Below are 18049 nucleotides of genomic sequence, written 5' to 3'. Positions count from 1 at the left end.
CATGGATGAAGCTGGGTTTAATCTCACCAAAAGGAGAAGGAGAGGCCGTAATGTGATTGGCCATCGGGCCATTGTTGGTGTTCCTGGGCAGCGTGGTGGCAATGTCACATTATGTGCTGCCATCAGCAATCATGGGGTTGTCCACCATCATGCCAACCTGGGGCCCTACAACACTCACCAGCTCCTCATTTTCCTCAATCACATGCGAGATGCTTTGTTAGGGCAGCAGGATGAGCATCCCATCTATGTTGTTGTTTGGGACAATGTGAGTTTTCACAGAGCCCTCCAGGTTAGAGAGTGGTACAATATGAACCAAGGTTTTATCAATCTTTGCCTTCCACCGTACTCCCCTTTCCTAAACCCCATTGAGGAATTATTCTCCTCATGGCGGTGGAAGGTATATGAACGCCAACCTTACACCAGGGTAAATCTCCTGCAAGCCATGGGACTTGCCTGTGGTGACATAGGTGTGGAGGCATGCCAAGCCTGGATACGGCATGCCAGGGGTTTTTTCCCCCGTTGCCTGGCCAGACAAAAGGTGGCCTGTGATGTGGATGAAGTCCTGTGGCCTGACCCAGTACGGAGACATGATGCTGTGGCTGAGTAATGCACTTATTTGAATTTTTTTGTACTTTCTTTTTACATGGGCTTACTGTTCACAAGTGGCAAACGCATAAGATTTCTGTTTGTTTTTACAAGTGCTACATGTAAATGCACAAGATTCAGTGGCGGCTCCTGAAAAAATTCTCAGGAGGGGCAATTTTTCTGATGATTTAGGTGACCTACACACATTTAAAAAAAGATATGTCCAGCAACAACATGAAGACAGGGGCAGCATATAAGTCAATACCAGAAGCATTTATTGACTGATCTCAAAAGTGTTGGCTTACCAGGGTTGGTGGAGCCCTCAGTTTCATCTTTGCCTCGCAAAGCTAACTCAAACACTCCGCAAAACTTCACACACTGGATTAGCCGGCTGAGGATGTGGCGGTTCTTGCTAATGTCGTAGTAAATATATTTGTTATAGTGAATATGGAATATGATATGTTGAGTAAAATGTTGTGCTAAGATCTATTTAGGTCAGGAGCTGGTTATAAGTTCTGTTCCTATCCAATAACAATGGACAAAAGGGTCCTATCTTGTCAGCCTTGTCAGCAGGTGGCCAAGGACAACACCCACGCCATAGGCCTCTCAGTTCTTCCAACTCACGAGTTCTTGCTCTGAGGACACACACACACACACAAACACACACACACACATCATCACTGTTAAACACACACACACACACACACATCATCACTGTTAAACACACACACACACACACACACACAAAAATCCCTCTCTTAGGCTGGAACATTTGAAGACAGAGAACCCGACTCAGAGCCAATGCAACAGTGACAGTAGCCTGCAGGGGACCTCGCCCAACTCATCAGGACCAATCAGAAGATCAGAACTACTAGATTGAACCTACTTCATTTATTGCATAAAATGTCTGCACACAATGTTTCGGGGCTCTCTTCAGAATAATAATAATAATAATAATAATAATAATAATAATAATAATATGCCATTTAGCAGACGCTTTTATCCAAAGCGACTTACAGTCATGCGTGCATACATTTTTGTGTATGGGTGGTCCCGGGGATCGAACCCACTACCTTGGCGTTACAAGCACCATGCTCTACCAGCTGAGCTACAGAAAGTGGATACTCATGGATGCGCATTGCAATTGTAAAATGTCAACACAATTGGAGACACCACGTCATTTTTGGAGACATGTTATTGACAGTAAACTATTGTAGATGCGACTGCTAACTAAATAAAACATTTTAGCTGGCTAGCTAATCATCTTAGCTAAATGTGGGGCAAACAATTCAGTTATTTACCGTTAATTTGAGGGATTGGGGTGAAAGAAATCGAGTTACATAGTGATACTTTACGATATACTGTATTGACAATATCGCAATATTTTAGCGCTAGTTGGCTGTACCTGCACCAAAACACCATTATTGTTCCTTCATAGCTTGTTCTCAATCTTTTCACATTGGGAGCAAATTTGTTTTCAGCACTTTTATTTCCATGACTGATCAAAACTCGTTCTCATGGCTTTCTGATCCCTCTGCAACAGACATATGGTGCGCAATAAAATCACAGTATCGAATCGCAATACGTATAGAATCATGAGACTCGCAATGCTGATGCATATATCTTATCGTGAGGTTCCTGGCAATTCCCAGCCCAAGTTCATTTGCCACAACAAATCTCTTCGCTAGCAAACGCGATGTCTTCTCCAAAACGGCAATGTGTCTCCAGCAATGTTTACTTTTTTGACGTTCTATGGCATCTCCACTTTCCAAGCATATATGACCACATGTAATATTTTGGTAAGTGATGCAAATAGTGAACTATGTAGGGCCAGGATGTAAAATATATGTAGCTGCAGCAATTTCTCTTATCTGATATGGTAAGTAATGGGGCTTAATTTATAGCTCCCTAAGAGTTTGACGAACGGGTCCGTGAACGCGATTCCAGATATATTTACCTCTGAATAAACTGCCTTTATTACACCATATCCACATCCAGTAAACTTGTGATTATCAACACTAACCTCATCGTTGTGGCGGCGGACAGCTAGCCTGTATCCCTCGTCATCCAGTTGAGTGAGTGGCAATGTCTTTTTTCGTTCGTACCAATTTTTGGAAAATCCTCGGGTGTAGGACTTTCCGCCTTTAGTAGAAACCTGTTGAATTATTAAATTTGGTCTGGGAGGTCCTAATTGTTTCGTTGCTAATTTATCTCCATTTGTTCGCCGACAAAAAGGAACTTCTTTCAAACAATCCACTCTTTTCTCAGTTACGTTCATGGTTACGTAACGTATGACGAAAGCGCGTAAGTGCAAGCCCACAGACACCCATTGAGATTGTATTGAAGGCTCTGAAATTTGAAAAAAATAGATTTTACATGGGAGTCTATTACAGACTTCTGGGCGATTTTCAACCTGACTGAAATCGCCCCAAAAGGGGGGGGAGCCATTTGAAGCACGACTTTAGCCTGATTCGACATTTAGTGGCAGTGTGGCACTGTGGCAGATCAGACGTATAGATTACAACACTGATAACTACTGTTGCCGTGATATAATTGATTAGAAAAAAAATCCCTTCCTTTTCCCGTTTGGCAGTGCGTCGCCCATATCGCCCTATTGAACAGGCCGCCCCTGACAAGATTTCTGTTTTGTCTTTTTGTACAAGTGCTAAATGCACAGTTTTTTTTTTGTTTTGCAACATGCATTTAGCCTACAGTGCAGTGGCGGCTCCTGAAAAAATTCTCAGGAGGGGCAATTTTTCTGATGATTTAGGTGACCTACACACATTTAAAAAAAGATATGTCCAGCAACAACATGAAGACAGGGGCAGCATATAAGTCAATACCAGAAGCATTTATTGACTGATCTCAAAAGTGTTGGCTTACCAGGGTTGGTGGAGCCCTCAGTTTCATCTTTGCCTCGCAAAGCTAACTCAAACACTCCGCAAAACTTCACACACTGGATTAGCCGGCTGAGGATGTGGCGGTTCTTGCTAATGTCGTAGTAAATATATTTGTTATAGTGAATATGGAATATGATATGTTGAGTAAAATGTTGTGCTAAGATCTATTTAGGTCAGGAGCTGGTTATAAGTTCTGTTCCTATCCAATAACAATGGACAAAAGGGTCCTATCTTGTCAGCCTTGTCAGCAGGTGGCCAAGGACAACACCCACGCCATAGGCCTCTCAGTTCTTCCAACTCACGAGTTCTTGCTCTGAGGACACACACACACACAAACACACACACACACATCATCACTGTTAAAACACACACACACACACACACATCATCACTGTTAAACACACACACACACACACACACACAAAAATCCCCTCTCTTAGGCTGAACATTTGAAGACAGAGAACCCGACTCAGAGCCAATGCAACAGTGACAGTAGCCTGCAGGGGACCTCGCCCAACTCATCAGGACCAATCAGAAGATCAGAACTACTAGATTGAACCTACTTCATTTATTGCATAAAATGTCTGCACACAATGTTTCGGGGCTCTCTTCAGATAATAATAATAATAATAATAATAATAATAATAATAATATGCCATTTAGCAGACGCTTTTATCCAAAGCGACTTACAGTCATGCGTGCATACATTTTTGTGTATGGGTGGTCCCGGGGATCGAACCCACTACCTTGGCGTTACAAGCACCATGCTCTACCAGCTGAGCTACAGAAAGTGGATACTCATGGATGCGCATTGCAATTGTAAAATGTCAACACAATTGGAGACACCACGTCATTTTTGGAGACATGTTATTGACAGTAAACTATTGTAGATGCGACTGCTAACTAAATAAAACATTTTAGCTGGCTAGCTAATCATCTTAGCTAAATGTGGGGCAAACAATTCAGTTATTTACCGTTAATTTGAGGGATTGGGGTGAAAGAAATCGAGTTACATAGTGATACTTTACGATATACTGTATTGACAATATCGCAATATTTTAGCGCTAGTTGGCTGTACCTGCACCAAAACACCATTATTGTTCCTTCATAGCTTGTTCTCAATCTTTTCACATTGGGAGCAAATTTGTTTTCAGCACTTTTATTTCCATGACTGATCAAAACTCGTTCTCATGGCTTTCTGATCCCTCTGCAACAGACATATGGTGCGCAATAAAATCACAGTATCGAATCGCAATACGTATAGAATCATGAGACTCGCAATGCTGATGCATATATCTTATCGTGAGGTTCCTGGCAATTCCCAGCCCAAGTTCATTTGCCACAACAAATCTCTTCGCTAGCAAACGCGATGTCTTCTCCAAAACGGCAATGTGTCTCCAGCAATGTTTACTTTTTTTGACGTTCTATGGCATCTCCACTTTCCAAGCATATATGACCACATGTAATATTTTGGTAAGTGATGCAAATAGTGAACTATGTAGGGCCAGGATGTAAAATATATGTAGCTGCAGCAATTTCTCTTATCTGATATGGTAAGTAATGGGGCTTAATTTATAGCTCCCTAAGAGTTTGACGAACGGGTCCGTGAACGCGATTCCAGATATATTTACCTCTGAATAAACTGCCTTTATTACACCATATCCACATCCAGTAAACTTGTGATTATCAACACTAACCTCATCGTTGTGGCGGCGGACAGCTAGCCTGTATCCCTCGTCATCCAGTTGAGTGAGTGGCAATGTCTTTTTCGTTCGTACCAATTTTTGGAAAATCCTCGGGTGTAGGACTTTCCGCCTTTAGTAGAAACCTGTTGAATTATTAAATTTGGTCTGGGAGGTCCTAATTGTTTCGTTGCCAATTTATCTCCATTTGTTCGCCGACAAAAGGAACTTCTTTCAAACAATCCACTCTTTTCTCAGTTACGTTCATGGTTACGTAACGTATGACGAAAGGCGTAAGTGCAAGCCCACAGACACCCATTGAGATTGTATTGAAGGCTCTGAAATTTGAAAAAAATAGATTTTACATGGGAGTCTATTACAGACTTCTGGGCGATTTTCAACCTGACTGAAATCGCCCCAAAAGGGGGGGGAGCCATTTGAAGCACGACTTTAGCCTGATTCGACATTTAGTGGCAGTGTGGCACTGTGGCAGATCAGACGTATAGATTACAACACTGATAACTACTGTTGCCGTGATATAATTGATTAGAAAAAAAATCCCTTCCTTTTCCCGTTTGGCAGTGCGTCGCCCATATCGCCCTATTGAACAGGCCGCCCCTGCTACAGTGAACAATAAACATTTATTTCTCCAGCTTCATGTCCTGAGCATTGTGTTTTCTATTTTTCTACGTAGTGTTTAGTGACTGTTCAGTAGTGTTTTCTATTTTGATTGACTCGGGGCACGATTTGACAACATAGTTCAGTTTTGAGCACAGATTGAACTGTTTTGAGGTGAAAGTTTGGTTTTGCAAGAAGAGTCTTGTGAATGTAGCTTGAAAATTGGGTTTTGTGTTCATAGTTAAGAGAAAAGGAGAGCAGCTTTCAAGAAATGTGTCTTAGCAATCGAGAAAAACTGTAATAAAATATTGAAGTCTGGGCACAGTTGTATTCCTGACATTTTATTCTGTGACTGAATAACTGCCAGCAGGAAATGCACTTGTTAGAGCAGCTTGTTGAGCACTAGGCGTTCTTCTGTAACACATCTACTGCAGACAGGGGTGAGGTAAGAAATGTCAAAAAGAGGATCTAAAAAAATATGAAAAGACAAAAAAGTACATCAAGGACACAAAAAACACCCCGACAGAGTGAGGGAGAGACAGAGAGAGAAAGAGAGAGAGTGCTCATTACTCTGTGAACAGCAGTCCAAGTTGTGACATGGTGGGACATTGTTTGCACGTTAATCTTTTGTAGGGAGCATTAGAATGCAGGAAATGATAGGTCGACAGTCTGCTGAGGGGGGCCGGGCGAGGCTGTCTGCATACACTGTCTGGAACATAATACACGCATGCACCTGCACACACACACACACACAGTCGAGGGAAGGCTGAAAGCATCAATGCTGCCCCACCCTCTAAATACCCTCTAAATGCTGTTTTTTCTTCTCACCAAAACAACACACATCCACGCATCTCTACAGATCTCAACAACAAGTCCCGAGTGCTTAAAACTGTGATAGTTGTTTTCATCTGGGAGGAAAGAGAGAGAAAATCTCTCACTGTGCCTGGTGCCTGCCTGCCATTTATTCATTTGGGAAAGCATTAATTTCCCACCCAATCTAAAAAAGGTACTTATGTCTGCAAAGGTCCAATGCAGCCGTTTCTATCTCAATATCAAATAATTTCTGGGTAACAATTAAGTACCTTACTGTGATTGTTTTCAATTAAAATGGAGAGAAAGAAATGAAAAAAAAGACTTAGCAAAGAACAATTTCTTACTCAAGAGTTTTGCTAGGACTATCTGGGAGTGGTCTGAGTGGGGAGGGGAAAACTGAAAACTAGCAGTTATTGGCAGAGAGGTTTGGAACTCTCTTTCTTATTGGTCTATTAACTCCATCGCACCAAAACAGGCTGAAATTTCAGCCGGTGTTTTCAAACAGCTCTTGCACTAACACGGCATTATCATCATTTTCACAATTTTACAGTATTATTCAAACATCATAGTGTGGAAATACATATAAAACATAGGAAAATCATGTTTTTGACTGCACATGGCCTTTGACAATATCTCAGGAGCCCTCCAACAGTCACTCAAGAGGAAACTCAACAAAATAACTTGTGCAAAGAAAGGAGTCATACAATAGTAATAGAAGTACCAATATAGAATAGATTTGAATAAAAACCATAATCTGCACGGTTACAGTCAAATAAAATAAAATTTTCATTGTCACATGCTTAGTAAACAACAGGTGTAGACTAACAGTGAAATGCTTACTTACGGGCCCTTCCCAACGATGCAGAATAGAATAATAAAACATTAGTAATAATGAAAGAAAAAAAGAGTAACACGAGGAATACACAGGTTTTTAGAAATGTTTGCCAAATGTATAAAAAATTAAAAACAGAAATACCTTATTTACATAAGTATTCAGACCCTTTGCTATGAGACTCGAAATTGAGCTCAGGTCCATCCTGTTTCCATTGATCATCCTTGAGATGTTTCTACAACTTGATTGGAGTCCACCTGTGGTAATTCAATTGATTGGACATGATTTGGAAAGGCACATTTTATAGTTGTATTCCTGACATTTTATTATCTGACTGAATAACTACCAGCGGGAAATGCACTTGGTAGAGGAGCCTGTTGAGCACTAGGCGTTCTTCTGTATCACATCTACTGCAGACAGGGGTGAGGTAAGAAATGACAAAAAGAGGATCGGAAAAAATATGAAAAGATTAAAAAAGGACATCAAGGGAGAGCGAGAGAGAGAGAGAGAGAGAGAGAGAGAGAGAGAGAGAGAGAGAGAGAGAGAGAGTGCTCATTACTCTGTGAACAGCAGTCCAAGTTGTGACATGGTGAGATGTTGTTTGCGAGTTAATCTGTTGTAAGGAGCATCAGAATGCAAGAGATGATAGGTCGTCAGAGGGGGGCCGGGCGAGGCTGTCTGCATACACTGTCTGGAACATAATACACACACGCACGCACACACACACACATTCACACACACACACAGTCGAGGGAAGGCTGAATCTGCAATCTTACAACTTCTTACAGACTTTCAGTTAAGCTCAATGCTAATTCAAACAGATTCATTTAACAAATGATCTGTAAAAGGAAGGGTGCTAGAAATGCATATAACTATTTTCTGACCAGTATTTTTCCTGCTAGTTAGATGATCGACAAGTGAAAAAGAGAGTAAAACTATGACATTGATTTGACCTCTTTTACCACTGTAAGTAGAGACAACCACAAAGTCCATTGGAACAGTTAAGACAGACAAAGAGTGTCCTCATACAGTGCTCCTTTTCACCACTGCATCTACAAGCTGCTATTCATTCAGACAGAAGTGGTGGACACAGAGAGGTGATGAATAGGACGACGAGTCGATCAACTCCTCCTCAGCACACAGAATCCCAAACCTACTCCCTTCTTTCCTTCTTTCTTCCTTTCCTCTCATGAAAAGTCATGCAGTAACAAGATCTGCTGCCAAAGAAAGAAGGAAAGAAAGTGCTTGGCTCCAATGGAAGGAAATAGATCCTAATGGTAAACAAGCTGGAACAAGAGCCTTAGGCTCTCTCCAGGAGAATAAGCTATAATCCTCTCCTCCTCAGTCCCTGGAGGGGGACTAAATCACTGGAACAGGATGGAGGGCTGATGTGATGGGGAGACGGCGTGAGCTGAACATTCCATGAGTATGTCCCGCTGGGGCAGGGGGCGGGGGTGTGAGGAGGGCGAAGGGAACCTAAGCCCTGGGGTTATCTGATTCGGAGGGTTCAAGGTGGAAAAGCCTCCTCCTCGCCCCTTGAGGTGTGAGGGATTAGGCTGGAGATGCCTGAACACACCATAGCCTCGGAAGAATGGGCTCAGAGGGAAAGAGAGCGAGAGAGCGAGAGAGCAAGAGAACGAGAGAGCGACGACACTGCATATGAATAGAATTATAAGGCTGCGTTGAGACAATGACTTAACAATGACCAAGCCCAGTTCAGCTAATCCCTACCATTGTGACGCATAGATGTCAAAACGCTTCAGCAAATGTACATTACACTAGGGGCGTCGGTAGACACAATATAAGTAACCTAATTTATGTCCCTCTAACTGCCCTGAATGCCTCTGCTGCTCCTACACCAATGTACAGTTGAAGTCGGAAGTTTACTTACATACACCTTAACAAAATACATTTAAAATCAGTTTTTCACAATTCCTGACATTTAATCCTTGTAAAAATTCCCTGTTTTAGTTCAGTTAGGATCACCATTTTATTTTAAGAATAATAGTAGAGATAATTATTTATTTCAGGTTTATTTCTTTCATCACATTCCCAGTGGGTCAGAAGTTTACATACACTCAATTAGTATTTGGTAGCATTGCCTTTAAATTGTTTAACTTGGGACAAACGTTTCGGGTAGCCTTCCACAAGCTTCCCACAACAAGTTGGGTGAATTTTGGCCCATTCCTCCTCACAGAGCTGGTGTAACTGAGTCAGGTTTGTAGGCCTCCTTGTTCACACACGCTTTTTCAGTTCTGCCCACAAATGTTCTAAAGGATTGAGGTCAGAGCTTTGTGATGGCAACTCCAATACCTTGACTTTGTTGTCCTTAGGCCATTTTGCCACAACTTTGGAAGTATGCTTGGGGTCATTGTCCATTTGGAAGACCCATTTGCGACCAAGCTTTAACTTCCTGACTTATGTCTTGAGATGTTGCTTCAATATATCCACATAATTTTCCTTCCTCATGATGCCATCTATTTTGTGAAGTGCACTAGTCCATCCTGCAGCAAAGCACACCCACAGCATGATGCTGCAACCCCTGTGCTTCACGGTTGGGATGATGTTCTTCGGCTTGTAAGATATAGATACTTTTGTACCTGTTTCCTCCAGCATCTTCACAAGGTCCTTTGCTGTTGTTCTGGGATTGATTTGCACTTTTCGCACCAAAGTACGTTCATCTCTAGGAGACAGAACGCGTCTCCTTCCTGAGCGGTATGACGGCTGCGTGGTCCCATGGCGTTTATACTTGCGTACTATTGTTTGTACAGATGAACGTGGTACCTTCAGGCATTTGGAAATTGCTCCCAAGGATGAACCAGACTTGTGGAGGTCTACAATCTTTTTTCTGAGGTCTTGGCTCATTTATTTTGATTTTCCCATGATGTCAAACAAAGAGGCCCTGAGTTTGAAGGTAGGCAGCTAAATGGCCTGGACAGGAGCTCTGACTGAAGCAGAACTGTCTCCTCTGGAGCTAGCATGGAAAACACTGTTGGGTTTTTTGTGGGCTTGGAAATTAAACAAAACAATGCTAATTATTTAGCCCAAAAATATATATATATACACTACCAGTCAAAAGTTTGGACACACCTACTCATTCAAGGTTTTTTCTTTATTTTTACTATTTTTTACATTGTGGAATAATAGTGAAGACATCAAAACTATGAAATAACACATATAGAATCATGTAGTAACCAAATAAGTGTTAAACAAATGAAAATACATTTTATATTTGAGATTCTTCAAATAGCCACCCTTTGCCTTGATGACAGCTTTGCACACTCTTGGCATTCTCTCAACCAGCTTCATGAGGTAGTCACCTGGAATGCATTTAAATTAACAGGTGTGCCTTCTTAAAAATGTATTTGTGGAATTTATTTCCTTCTTAATGCGTTTGAGACAATCAGTTCTGTTGTGACAAGGTAGGGGGGGTATACAGAAGATAGCCCTATTTGATAAAAGACCAAGTCCATATTATGGCAAGAACAGCTCAAATAAGCAAAGAGAAATGACAGTCCATCATTACTTTAAAACATGAATGTCAGTCAATTCGGAACATTTCAAGAACCTGGAAAGTTTCTTCAAGTGCAGTCGCAAAAACCATCAAGCGCTATGATCAAATCAAATCAAATCACATTGTATTGGTCACATACACGTGTTTAGCAGATGTTATTGTGGGTGTAGCGAAATGCTTGTGCTTCTAGCTCCGACAGTGCAGTAATATCTAACAAGTAATATCTAACAATTTTATAACATATACCCAATACACACAAATCTAAGTAAGGAATTAATTAAGAATATATACATATATGGACGAGCGATGTCAGAGCGGCATGGACTAAGATACAGTAGAATAGTATAGTGTACGCCAAGGAACTTGAAGCTTTCTACCTTCTCCACTGCGGTCCCGTCGATGTGGATAGGGGGGTGCACCCTCTGCTGTTTCCTAAAGTCCACGATCATCTCCTTTGTTTTGTTGACGTTGAGTGAGAGGTTATTTTCCTGGCACCACACTCCCAAAGCCCTCACCTCCTCCCTGTAGGCTGTCTCGTCATTGTTGGTAATCAAGCCTACTACTGTTGTGTCGTCTGCAAACTTGATGATTGAGTTGGAGGCATGCTTGGCCAAGGGTGAACAGGGATTACAGGAGTGGGCTGAGCACGCACCCTTGTGTGATGAAACTGGCTCTCATGAGGACCGCCACAGGAATGGAAGACCCAGAGTTATCTCTGCTGCAGAAGATAAGTTAATTAGAGTTACCAGCCTCAGAAATTGCAGACCAAATAAATGCTTCACAGAGTTCAAGTCACAGACACATCTCAACATCAACTGTTCAGAGGGGACTGTGTGAATCAGGCCTTCGTGGTCGAATTACTGAAAATAAACCACAACTAAAGGACACCAATAAGAAGAAGAGACCTGCTTGGGCCAAGAAACAAGAGCAATGGACATTAGACCGGTGGGAATTTGTCCTTTGGTCTGGAGTCCAAATTTGAGATTTTTGATTCCAACCACCGTGTCTTTGTGAGACGCAGTGTGGGTGAACAGATTATCTCCGCATGTGTAGTTCCCACCGTAAAGCATTGATGAGGAGGTGTTATGGTGTGGGGGTGCTTTGCTGGTGAAACTGTCTGTGATTTATTTAGATTTCAAGGCACACTTAACCAGCATGGCTACCACAGCAGTCTGCAGCGATACGCCATCCCATCTGGTTTGGGCTTAGTGGGACTATCATTTGTTTTTCAACAGGACAATGACCCAACACACCTCCAGGCCGTGTAGGGGCTATTTTACCAAGAAGGAGAGTGACGGAGTGCTGCATCAGATGACCTGGCCTCTACAATCCCCCAACCTCAACCCAATTGAGATGGTTTGGGATGAGTCGGACAGCAGAGTGAAGGAAAGGCATATGTGGAAAGGCAAAGTGGTCAGCATATGTGGGAACTCCTTCAAGACTTTTGGAAAAGCATTCCAGGTGAAGCTGGTTGAGAGAATGCCAAGAGTGTGCAAAGCTGTCATCAAGGCAAAGGGTGGCTATTTGAAGAATCTCAAATATAAAATATATTTTGATTTGTTTAACACTTCTTTGGTTACTACATGATTCCATATGTGTTATTTCATAGTTTTGATGTCTTCACTATTATTCTACAATGTAAAAAATAGTAAAAATAAAGAAAAACCCTTCAATGAGTAGGTGTGTCCAAACTTTGGACTGGTACTGTATATTTTGAATTAAAAACCCTTCCACAAAACATGGTGGTCCAGATTGCATGTGTTCCCCCAGATGGAGAGGTCAGTCTGCCTATGTATGAAGTATGTTTGTTAGTCCCATGTGATATTTTCCAGTCAGCGCCCCAACATGGCAACAGTCTATAAACTCAGCCTATACATCGTTATGCTTTGAGGAGGTAAAGGGTCAAGCTCACTAATCTGTTTGAATTGATAAACTACACCTACTAATTGTGCTCCAATTACCATGGAGGAAACTCAGAGAAAACACAGTATCTAGAGGGAAAAGGAAATTCATCTTTATTGAATCAAGTATGTTTCATTGTCGGAGTTTAAAGAGAGGAAAAAAGCGGTTCAAAGGGAAGTCGGATGGATTACATGGCCTTTTGACCGGATAACAATCTCCATGTGTGTTTGTCTGCATGTGTTCTCAGAGACTGCAGGAAATGGGATCCAGAAGTGACTTTTCACCACAGGAATGTAGGGGTCCCCAAGGAGATGAATTAGGGTCTGGTGGGCCAGGAGGAGAGAGGGGGACCGGGACGGGGTAAAGAAATGGTTACCAATTACTCATTCTCAACCGCAACACTTCTGACAAGTCTCCTAGAGCTTAGTTAAAGATTCTTCCTTTAAAGAAAACTCACTTCTTTCTTATAATGGTTACCAGTACTAAATTTCAACCATAACACTTCTGGCAGTCTTATAGAGTTTAAACAGTCATTCAATAAAATAAAACTTATTTCATTAAGTTGCATCATCTTTGGCTTTGGGTGTCCGTCAAATCAAATCACTGGCTATCCTAAGTTGAATGCACCAATTTGTAAGTCGCTCTGGATAAGAGCGTCTGCTAAATGACTTAAATGTAAATGTAAATGTAAATTTTATTTGTCACATGCTTCTTAAACAACAGGTGTAGACTAACAGTGAAATGCTTAGTTACTTTTTTTAAAAGATAATAACACAAGGAATAAATACACAATGAGTAACGACTTGGCTATATACATGGGGTACTAGTACCGAGTCGATGTGCAGGGGTACGAGGTAATTGAGGTAGATATGTACATATAGGTAGGGGTAAAGTAACTAAGCAACAGGGTAGATAATAAGCATTAGCAGCAGCCTATGTGATGAGTCAAATTAGTTAGTGCAAAGGGGGATCAATGCAGGTAGTCCGGGTAGCTATTTGGTTAACTATTTAGCAGTCTTATGGGGGTAGAAGTCTTGGGGGTAGAAGCTTGTTCAGGGTCCTGTTGGTTCCAGACTTGGGGAATCGGTACCGCTTGTCGTGCGGTAGCAGAGAGAATAGTCTATGTCTTTTACAATTTTTAGAGCCTTTCTCTGACACCTGATGGCAGGGAGTATGGCCCCAGTGATGAGGGTAGTGCTACAGAGGGTACGCACTACCCTCTGTAGCGCCTTGCGGTCGGATGCCAAGCAGTTGCCATACCAAGCGGTGATGCAGCCAGTCAATATGCTCCCAATGGTGCAGCTTTAGAACTTTTTGAGGATCTGAAGGCCAATGCCAAATATTTTCAGCCTCCTGAGGGGGAAGAGATATTGTTGTGCCTTCTTCACAACTGTGTTGGTGTGTGGACCATGTTAATTCCTTAGTGATTTTACATTTACATTTTTTGTAATTTAGCAGACACTCTTATCCAGAGCGATTTACAGGAGCAATTAGGGTTAAGTGCCTTGCTCAAGGGTACATCAGTAGATTTTCACCTAGTCGGCTCGGGGATTCGACCCAGCGACCTTTTGGTTACTGGCCCAAAGCTCTTAACTGCTAGGTTACCTGCATCCGTGGACACCAAGTAATTTGAAGCTCTTGACCTGCTCCACTACATCCCCGTCGATGTGGATTGGGGCGTGCACGGCCCTCCGTTTCCTGTAGTCCACGATCAGCTCTTTTGTCTTGCTGACGTTGAGGGAAAGGGTGTTGTCCTCGCACCACACTGCCAGGTCACTGACCTGCTCCCTATTGGCTGTATTACAGACTGGGTCAGAGAGAGGTTGAAAATGTCAGTGAAGACACTTGCCAGCTGATCAGCACATGCTCTGAGTATGCGTCCTGGTATTCCGTCTGGCCCTGCGGCCTTGTGAATGTTAACCTGTTTAAAGGTCTTACTCACATCCCGTCCTTGAATCAGTCCTCTCTTTTCAATCCCCAGTCGATTTACTAGAGTAACTGCCAACTGCTGTAGATAGTAAGATTGAAGAAGGAGAAAGGGAACAGAACATTTCCTACAGACTGGTGGAAAATGAGCTTTTTAGAGCTCCGCCTGTCTAAATGAAAATAAATGAAATCTGGATGAGATTTTGTGCCTTTGTGAGGCTGTAAACTAAGGCCTAGCCTGTTTCAATATCCCCACTGTATAGATTTTGTCCGTAAGGAATGCCTTTGTGCATTGGTGTCTGTTCATGGTTTAGCCTCTGCTCATGCCAAGTTCCATGCAGCGAAACGTCAGTTAAGAAAATGCTCTGAGGCCAACTGAGCTTGACTGATAACATCTTAAGCACTTTGCTTCTGGTGGGGCTGCCTGTCTGAAATATATCCAAAATAATCTCTTGATCCATATTTCTCTTTTTTGTTTATATCGAATATGATTTACTCATGAATTATTGAATGTGCCACCTTGTTAAAGTTTCTTTGAAGGAAATTGTTCTATAACTTCATGACTGGCCACTATACAAGATGGTAATAATATACACTGAGTGTACAAAACATTAAGGACACCTTCCTAATATTAATTTGTCTTGCCCATTCACCCTCTGAATGGCACACATACACAATCTATGTCTCAATTTTCTCAAGGCATAAAAATAATTATTTAACCTGTCTCCTCCCCTTTATCTACACTGATTGAAGAGGATTTAACAGGTTACATCAATAAGGGATCATAGCTTTCACCTGGATTCACCTGGTCAGTCTATGTCATGGAAAGAGCAGGTCTCCTTAATGTTTTGTACCCTCAGTGTAAATCAATGTTCCACAATCCTCACTAAGAGGGGTTGTCCTGAAGTTGTTGTGAAGTCACATTTCATCAAACACACTGCCCACCAGGGACATTATGCTGCAGACACTTTACTCCAGCTGTCCTCATCTGACTACTGCGAGCACACACACACACACACACACACACACACACACACACACACACACACACACACCTGTTGTCCTCAGCTGACTGCTGTGTTGCTGGGGACGAGTAAGCAGTGGAGTAGTCTGTGGTGTGGTGCAGGCTGGGCTTCCTGAGAAATATCCCCACACCACGGCAGGGCATTAATGCCCTCACAAATCAATGGGTGTCGTGAACCACTGTGAGATCCAGTCAGGTAGCCCATTGCTTTACACAGATAGATGCACACACTGAACAAAACAGCAGGAGAGCCCAATGCTCCCACATGTTGTGCTGTTAAGTTTCATAACGGGGGGATCGATGTGGGGGGTAGATGTATCAATATGAGAAGAGGAAGTTAGACAAACCCTCCCCCTCTTAAAATGAGAGAGGGAGAGGGGGAGTCGATTTACATGTAGGTGATTAGGGAAGAGTGGGACATTACTGCACAGACACTTATTACACTCCTGGGGCTGTGTGCTATACGACGCTCTGGGGTTCCTGTCATATCCGCTGTGGTTGAGTGTTATAGGAGGCAGCGTGTGGGGAATGGTGGGGAGGAGGGCTGCTGCGCTGAGGCCTGCTGCAAGCCTCTGCTCTGCAGTAATAGTAAATGAAAAGCATGCCAGAGGAGGATGGTCGATGGAGAGAGGGATGTGGTGGTGGTGGTGGTGGGTGTGCAGTGTCAGGCAGAGTAACACTGCCCCCGTGTGAGGAGGAGAGATGAGACAAGGCTTTTCTCTCATTCTCTCTCCCTCTCCCTCTGTGTTGATTGCGGTTTGTGTTATAGTGGATGGGCAAGGTTATCTGCATCATATGTATTGTTTGGATGACGAGAGCTGGGGGTCCCATTTTATACAAAACTATAGGAGAGGAGAGGAAAAGGGAGAGAGGAGGGGAGGGGAGGATCTCTAATGTTATTTAGAGCTAAATGACCTTTCCTCTGACATGTGTGATGTCTTTTTGAAAAGGGCAACAATGAAAAATAAGAGCAGGCTTTTCCATTCAGGCTACAACCCAGGCAGGAATAAGCCTTTATAATGCTAAAAGTGTTTCTTCCATGTAAAGACTTGAGTAACTGATGTTGACCTCCAAGTAGCACCACGCTGTAATTGAATAGGCCTATAACTGAATTATCTGTGTACCGTAGACCTACTAAAATAATCTAGGGAAGTATTCTTAAGCAATTCGGAATGTATTCAGACCCCTTCATTTCTTCCACATTTTGTTACGTTACAGCCTTATTCTAACATTTATTAAATTAATTTTTTACCTCATCAATCTACACACAATACCCCATAATGACAAAGCGAAAACAGGTTTGTAGAACATTTCGCAAAAATAAGAAAAAATTAAAATAAATACCTTATTTACATAAGTATTCAGACCCTTTGCTATGAGACTAGAAATTAAGCTCAGGTGCATCCTGTTTCCATTGATCATCCTTGAGATGTTTCTACAACTTGATTGGAGTCCACCTGTGGTAAATTCAATTGATTGGACATGATTTGGAAAGGCACACACCTGTCTATATAAGGTCCCACAGTTGACAATGCATGTCAGAGCGAAAACCAAGCTATGAGGTCGAAGGAATTGTCCGTAGAGCTCCGAGACAGGATTGTGTCGAGGCACAGATCTGGGGAAGGGGTACCAAAAAACGTCTGCAGCATTGAAGGTCCCCAAAAACATAGTGGCCTCCATCATTCTTAAATTGAAGAAGTTTGGAACCACTAAGACTCTTCCTAGAGCTGGCCGCACGGCCAAACTGAGCAATCGGGGGAGAAGGGCCTTGGTCAGCGAGGTGACCAAGAACCCGATGGTCACTCTGACAGAGCTCCAGAGTTCCTCTGTGGAGATGGGAGAACCTTCCAGAAGGACAACCATCTCTGCAGCACTCCACCAATCAGGCCTTTATGGTAGAGTGGCCAGACGGAAACCAAGAGTCACATCTGGAGGAAACCTGGTGTTGGCAGCATCATGCTGTGGGGATGTTTTTCAGCGGCAGGGACTGGGAGACTAGTCAGGATCGAGGGACAGATAAACGGAGCAAAGTACAGAAAGATCCTTGATGAAAACCTGCTCCAGAGTGCTGAGGACCTCAGACTGGGGCGAAAGCTCACCTTCAAACAGGACAACGACCCTAAGCACACAGCCAAGACAATGCAGGAGTGGCTTCGGGACAAGTCTCAGAATGAACGATCGAACATCTCTGGAAAGACCTGAAAACCGCTGTGCAACGACGCTCCCCATCCAACCTGACAGAGCTTGAGAGGA

This window comes from Coregonus clupeaformis, chromosome 9 (assembly GCF_020615455.1).
Source record: "Coregonus clupeaformis isolate EN_2021a chromosome 9, ASM2061545v1, whole genome shotgun sequence".
NCBI lineage: Eukaryota > Metazoa > Chordata > Actinopteri > Salmoniformes > Salmonidae > Coregonus > Coregonus clupeaformis.
Note: the sequence above shows the minus strand (reverse complement) of the source record.